Below are 7,910 nucleotides of genomic sequence, written 5' to 3' on the forward strand. Positions count from 1 at the left end.
CTTATTCTTGAGTTGTCGGTTTGGGAAGGGGAGTGCAATAGGTGGTACTTGTATATCCGCTCCCTTCTTAACCGCAGTTGTAGCCTCATTCTCATTGACTATCTTTTCAGCTGGTTCCTTTTCACCCATAACTATCTTCGGGATTTCCTCACTGATCAGATCACTAGCAGACACCCCGGAATCAACCTCAACCGGCATAGAAGGACCATCATAATCCCTACCACTCCTCAATGTAATTGCATTAGCAGACTCCCTATTTTCGGGCTGTGAAGGAAGTTGGCCCGGTGGCCTCCCTGCAATAGTAGTAGCCATCTGTGCCAACTGTGTATCAATGATCTTGTTATGAGCAGTAAGAGCATCGATTTTTGCATCCTTTTCACTTAGAGATTTTTGCATTTGTAGCATCATGTTTCTCATCTCTACTAGCATAGGGTCAGGCTGTGTGGCTTGAGGTTGTGGTTGTGGGGGTGATGTGTGTTGTCTAGAGAACCCAGGTGGCCCACTAGACTGTTGGTTGTAGTTGTTTCGGGGTTGGTAAGATTGTTGGTGTGGGGGTTGATATGGTTGTGGTGGTGGATGTTGAACTTGGTGAGGGTTTTGGATGTTGTTGCTCCTGTAGGAAAGCAGAGGGTTATTTTTGTAGCCCTCATTGTAAGAGTTGGAGAATGGGTTGTTTTGTTTGTAGGATTGAAAAGCATTACATTGTTCAATAGAGCTTCTACATTCCTGTGCATAATGACCAGACATTCCACAACTTTCACAAATAGTAGTAGGTTGGGCACTCATAGCAGCTACACTAACAGGTTGGGCAGATTGAGCATTGGCCGCTTGCATATTATCGAATTTATAATGTAAAGCAGTCAATTGGGCAGTTAATTGTTCAATAGAATTTAAATCATGCTTACCACCCCTGTTAGATAGACCTCTAGGATTTCCATACTGGGCATTGTGAATGGCTATCTCCTCAATCACTTCCATAGCTCTAGGCACCTCAAGTTGCATGAACCTCCCACTGGCAGCTGAATCCAACAAACATCTAGACTCATTGCCCAGACCATTATAAAACTGCTGAATCAAGAACCAATCTTCCAAACCATGGTGCGGGCATTCTCTTTGCAAATCCTTGAATCTCTCCCAAACCTCGAACAAACTCTCATCCGCTTGTTGTGAGATACCTAATATCTGACCCCTCAGACGAGCTGTTTTCTCAGGTGGAAAATATTTAACATAAAAAGCAAGAGCCAAGGATTCCCAATTATTGATTTTCAAAGCCGCCCGATTCAACCCATTAATCCACAGTTTAGCTTTCCCACTCAAAGAGAACGGGAAAAGTATCTCCATAGTCTGCTCCGGAGTCAATCCCTTTTGCTTGATGGTGGAGCAATATTGGATAAAGGACTGAATGTGAAGATTCGGATCTTCACCTGGTTCCCCACCGTACTGGCGTCTCTCGATCATGTTAATCAATGCGGGCTCAATCTTGAAGGTCTCAGCTGCAATAGAAGGCATGATCGCCTTTGGCAGCACGGACAGACTTGGCTTAGAATAGTCCGTAAGCCGTGGGGTAGGTGGCGGTATCAGATTTTCGTCACCCATCTCTATCTCTGAAACTGAATCTGTATCTGAAGGAAAAAGATCGCCAAAATTATGATCAGAATCAGAGTAATTCCCACACTGTGCAATGAAAGTTCTTCGTCTACGAAAGGTTCTTTCGGGCTCAGGATCGAATGGAGTAAGATTACTAGTACCTACGGTCCTGGGCATAGACAAAGACTACAAAACAATGTGAGATCCGGTCTCAAGGAACGTGAGTTCCTTGAGTAGTAACAAACAATAATCTAGGATAATCAATCAACAACAGAAAATAAAACCGTTTCCCCGGCAACGGCGCCAAAATTTGACAAGTTAAATCGCACTCCTATCAAAGATAAACCTAACATTCACCAACTAAAAACATAGCAAGGGAAGCAGGGATCGTATCCACAGGGAAACAATGTTCTTTCTACTATTAATTAACTAATCTAGACTACTGGTAACAAAGAATTGGATTGGTTTGTATATTAAGCTAAGGCAAATAATCAAACTGGAATATAACAATATTAAGGGAATCTAGGGCAGCGGTTCACCACAAATGCAGACCGGGATTGGACAACGGACAATAACAATTAATTAACAATCATAACTAGGAAAACATGCATCTCTCGAATCTTATGAATTCCTTAGGATAGAACAACTAGCGGGCTCTCGCTACGTACTAGAAATAATTCCTATCTAATAGCCACAGACCAAAAACATCAGATTTATACCTCTCGGCGCATAATCTAAGGTTAATCAAACTCAAATCAAAATAGTCCGGCCGAACAGAATTGACGAGCAATAATAATAAGCTATAGAAATTATAATCAATCAATCAAATAATCAAATCCACATATAATCCCAATCATGCATTCATGGATCCCCTAAACCCTAGAAATTAAACTACTCACTCATGATAACTAATAACAAAGCGATTAACATAATGGAAAACATGATCAAAGCAATAGAATAAATTAAAGTAAGAAACAATACCTAATTCTCCAACAATGGAAATTGAAAGCTTGTGTTTTTATATCAATCGAACTAAGTGTTTGAATTAATATAGAGAGGAAATAAAACTTAGAAAAATAAACTAAGGGTTTAGTGCTGGAAAATAAGATGATCCTAAAAAAATAAAACAAGTTTGCTTATATAGTTTTGCCAAAATAAGGCCTAAAAACGGAATTAAAAACGCGAAAAACTGCTGGAGGTTGGCGTCGCCCGATCGGGCGACGCTTCGCCCGATCGGGCGACGCTTCGCCCGATCGGGCGAATAACTCGATAGTCGGCCCGATCGGGCCAAAATCCGCCCGATCGGGCGGATTGCGAAATCTCCATAAAGCCTCCAGATTGACCGCCCGATCCGGATCGAGCGAGCTGTGCCCGATTGGGCGCGCGTTGATGAACTTGGCTTGCTTATACTTCCGCCCGATGGTTGCATTTCGCCCTCAGCTTCCAGGGCGATTTGCAATCTTCAAGGTATGTCGCCCGTATCACCAAGTCTAACTCCCGGGGCTCAACCATAAGCATCTAAGGCTCCCGAAAGTCGACGATAGAGGTCCCGAACTTCTCGGACTCATATAGTGGCCTTGATCAACAATGAAACGGGTCTAAAACGACCAATTTCTCATAATCAAACCTGAAACTCAAGGCACACTCAATAACACACATTAGTACTAGAAACGGCTCCTAAGAGCACGTTTGATACATAAAATTACTAAGGGACGGGGGTAAAAAACTCTATATAAAACGCATATATCAGCAGCCCGCGAGCTCGCAGCCCACTGCCGCAAGCCCACACGCTGCCGTAGCCTTGGCGCGCGCTGGGCCTGCCTTGCGGTGGGCCTGGCGCAGCTTTGGATGGTGCGTTTATGGCGCGCTGGCTTGCTGGGCGATGGCCCGGCTTCGTGCTGGGCCTTCGTCTGGCAGGCCTCGTCCGATGCTAATTCGTACGATACGCTTCCGATTAATTTCCCGATTCCGGAATTCATTTCCGATACGAACAATATTCAATATTTCCGATTCCGGAATCAATTTCCGTTTCGAACAAATATTTAATATTTCCGTTTCCGGAATTATTTTCCGATTCCGATAATATTTCCGATTCTGACAATATTTCCGTTTCCGGCAATATTTCCGATTCCGGCAATATTTCCATTTCCGATAATATTTCCCGATACGTACCATGTTTCCGTTTCCGACAACATCTACGACTTGGATAATATTTATATTTCCGATACGATCCATATTTCCGTTTCCGGCAATATCATCGTTTCCGGAGTATTCATTTCTTGCCTGTGACGATCTCAGCTCCCACTGAAACCAAGATCCGTCGATTCCGAATATCCATAGATGGAGTATTTAATGCCATTAAATACTTGATCTGTTTACGTACTATTTGTGTGACCCTACGGGTTCAGTCAAGAGTAAGCTGTGGATTAATATCATTAATTCCACTTGAACTGAAGCGGCCTCTAGCTAGGCATTCAGCTCACTTGATCTCACTGAATTATTAACTTGTTAATTAATACTGAACCGAATTTATTAGACTTAACATTGAATGCATACTTGGACCAAGGGCATTATTTCCTTCAGTCTCCCACTTGTCCTTAGGGACAAGTGTGCATTTCCTAATTCCTTTGTCGCTCGATGCTTGCTCTTGAACATAAGGTAAGAGTTGTCATCCTTATTATGTCCAGAGGTGTTTCTCGGTTTCAGAGTTCAACTGATCAAATAAACAGATAATCATAGCCTATGATTCATCCGAGCACGGCCATGCATTTCACAGTTTCTAGCTCTCCGAGTGGCCTTGTACAACTTTTAAGCATCTCATCCCGATTTATGGGAGGACAATCCCAATCTTGCGATCTTGAGATTAGATTTCGTTTGATAGGTGATTACCTGAGCGTTGCCTTTATAGCCTCCTTTTACGTTGCGACGTTTGGTCAACGTCAAAGCAACCAGTTCTCAAACAAGTAATCTCAAATCACTCAGGTATTGAGGATTTAGTGTCTAATAATTTTAATGAAATTTACTTATGACAGATTTTCATCTCTTACAGTAAAGTTTCATAGGTCTTGTCCAATACTAGTCTTCCCAAAGTAAGTATCTATGCAAATGATTATGACATTTCCATGTCCACATAGTTCAAGAAACAGAACTACTAGTCATCTTGCATTCTAGTCGTCTAACGTTTTCTATGCGTCCAATTTTATAGAAAACTCCGACTAGGGACCATTTTCAACCTTTGACATTCAAGTTCACTTGATAGACATTTCTTAGTCACAGGACTGGTCCTGACAGTCTATCTAGAATATATCGTCAAATTGAAGGGACTCATCATTTAATAAACCACAAATTAAATGGAAAAATGAATTCTTTTCATTTATTGTGAATGATTAACCAATAATGTTTTACAAAGATTTAAACTCTAAAACTTTAAAACATTTAACAGGGTCATCAAAGTCATTCTCCAATATGCTTGATTCCCATAGCTGCAGTGTGCGAGTTGTGCTTCGCCTGCGGCAGAGGTTTAGTCAATGGATCTGATATGTTGTCATCAGTTCCGATCTTGTTTATCTCGACTTCTTTTCTTTCAACGAACTCTCGTAGAAGGTGAAATCTACGAAGTACATGCTTGACTCTCTGGTGGTGTCTAGGCTCCTTTGCCTGTGCAATAGCTCCGTTATTATCACAATACAGGGCTATTGGTCCTTTAATGGAGGGGACTACACCAAGTTCACCTATGAACTTCCTTAGCCATATAGCTTCCTTTGCTGCTTCATGTGCAGCAATGTACTCCGCTTCAGTTGTAGAATCCGCAATGGTGCTTTGCTTAGCACTTTTCCAGCTTACTGCTCCTCCGTTGAGGCAGAAGACAAACCCATACTGTGATCTGAAATCATCTTTGTCGGTTTGGAAACTTGCGTCCGTATAGCCTTTAACAATTAATTCATCATCTCCACCATAGACCAGGAAGTCATCTTTGTGCCTTTTCAGGTACTTCAGAATATTCTTGGCAGCAGTCCAATGCGCCTCTCCTGGGTCTGACTGGTATCTGCTCGTAGCACTGAGTGCGTACGCAACATCCGGGCGTGTACATATCATAGCATACATTATTGAACCAATCAATGATGCATATGGAATCCCATTCGTTCGTCTACGCTCATCAAGTGTTTTTGGGCACTGATTCTTGCTTAGAGTCATTCCATGAGACATGGGTAGGTAGCCTCGCTTGGAGTCCGCCATCTTGAACCTATCAAGCACTTTATTGATATAAGTGCTTTGACTAAGTCCAATCATCCTTTTAGATCTCTCTCTGTAAATCTTGATGCCCAATATGTACTGTGCTTCTCCTAGATCTTTCATCGAAAAACATTTCCCAAGCCAAATCTTGACAGAGTTCAACATAGGAATGTCATTTCCGATAAGTAATATGTCGTCGACATATAATACTAGGAAAGCAATTTTGCTCCCACTGACCTTCTTGTATACACAAGATTCGTCTGCGTTCTTGATGAAACCAAAGTCACTGACTGCTTCATCAAAACGTATATTCCAGCTCCTGGATGCCTGCTTCAATCCGTAGATTGACTTCTTTAGCTTGCATACCTTTTTAGCATTCTTTGGATCCTCAAAACCTTAAGGCTGTGTTATAAACACAGTTTCTGTTAAAACGCCGTTTAAGAAAGCAGTTTTGACATCCATCTGCCATATTTCGTAATCGTAATATGCAGCGATTGCTAACATTATCCGAATAGACTTTAGCATTGCAACTGGTGAAAAGGTTTCATCGTAATCCACACCGTGGACTTGCCTGTAACCTTTTGCAACCAATCTAGCTTTGAAAACTTCAAGTTTCCCATCTTTGTCCTTTTTCAGTTTGAAAACCCATTTGCTTCCAATGGCTTGGTAGCCATCTGGCAAATCGACCAAATCCCATACTTGGTTTTCAGACATGGAGTCTAATTCAGATTGCATGGCTTCTTGCCATTGCTTGGAGCTAGGGCTCGTCATAGCTTGTTTGTAAGTCACAGGTTCATCACTTTCAAGTAATAGAACGTCATAGCTCTCGTTCGTCAAAATACCTAAGTACCTTTCCGGTTGAGATCTATATCTTTGCGATCTACGCGGGGTAACATTTCTAGTTTGACCATGATTCTCACCAGATTCTTCTAAAGATCTCTGAGTTTCATCCTGAATGTCATCTTGAGCATTCTCCAGAGTTTGTTGTTCGACTCGAATTTCTTCGAGGTCTACTTTTCTCCCACTTGTCATTTTGGAAATGTGATCTTTCTCCAAAAAGACACCATCTCGAGCAACAAATACCTTGTTCTCAGATGTATTGTAGAAGTAATACCCCTTTGTTTCCTTTGGATAGCCCACAAGGATACATTTGTCAGATTTTGGATGAAGTTTGTCTGAAATCAATTGTTTGACGTATACTTCACATCCCCAAATCTTCAGAAAAGACACATTTGGAGGCTTTCCAAACCATAATTCATATGGAGTCTTTTCGACAGCTTTAGACGGAGCTCTATTTATAGTGAGTGCAGCTGTATTTAGTGCATGTCCCCAAAATTCTAATGGAAGTTTGGCCTGACCCATCATTGACCTGACCATGTCTAGCAAGGTTCTGTTCCTCCGTTCCGACACACCGTTCCATTGTGGTGTTCCAGGAGGAGTCAATTATGATAGAATTCCACATTCTTTCAGATGGTCATCAAATTCATAGCTCAGATATTCACCGCCTCTATCAGACCGCAGTGCCTTAATCTTCTTGCCTAATTGATTCTCTACTTCACTCTGAAATTCCTTGAATTTGTCAAAGGATTCAGACTTATGCTTCATTAGGTAGACATAACCATATCTACTGAAGTCATCAGTGAAAGTGATAAAGTAGCTGAAACCACCTCTAGCATTTGTACTCATTGGTCCACATACATCTGTATGGATTAAACCCAATAGTTCATTTGCTCTTTCTCCAACTTTAGAGAAAGGTTGCTTTGTCATTTTGCCAAGTAAACATGATTCGCATTTACCATAATCCTCTAAGTCAAATGGTTCTAGAATTCCTTCCTTTTGAAGTCTTTCTAAGCGTTTCAAGTTTATATGGCCTAATCGACAATGCCGCAGATAGGTGAGATCTGAATCATCCTTTTTGGCCCTTTTGGTATTTATGTTATATACTTGTTTGTCGTGATCTAATAAATAAAGTCCATTGACTAATCTAGCAGATCCATAAAACATCTCTTTAAAATAAAACGAACAACTATTGTCTTTTATTAAAAAGGAAAATCCCTTAGCATCTAAGCAAGAAACTGAAATGATGTTTT

General features: G+C 41.3%; 1 non-coding gene across 1 annotated transcript; it reads left to right on the forward strand.

Moving 5' to 3' along the window:
- The first annotated feature begins 1,090 nt into the window (after positions 1–1,090).
- On the forward strand, positions 1,091–1,197 carry LOC130468216 (small nucleolar RNA R71). Its single transcript, XR_008928635.1, has one exon. It is a non-coding gene; the product is annotated as a small nucleolar RNA R71 (small nucleolar RNA).
- The last annotated feature ends 6,713 nt before the right edge of the window (positions 1,198–7,910 follow it).

The sequence above is a fragment of the Spinacia oleracea genome, chromosome 2 (assembly GCF_020520425.1).
Source record: "Spinacia oleracea cultivar Varoflay chromosome 2, BTI_SOV_V1, whole genome shotgun sequence".
In the NCBI taxonomy this organism is placed as follows: Eukaryota; Viridiplantae; Streptophyta; class Magnoliopsida; order Caryophyllales; family Amaranthaceae; genus Spinacia; species Spinacia oleracea.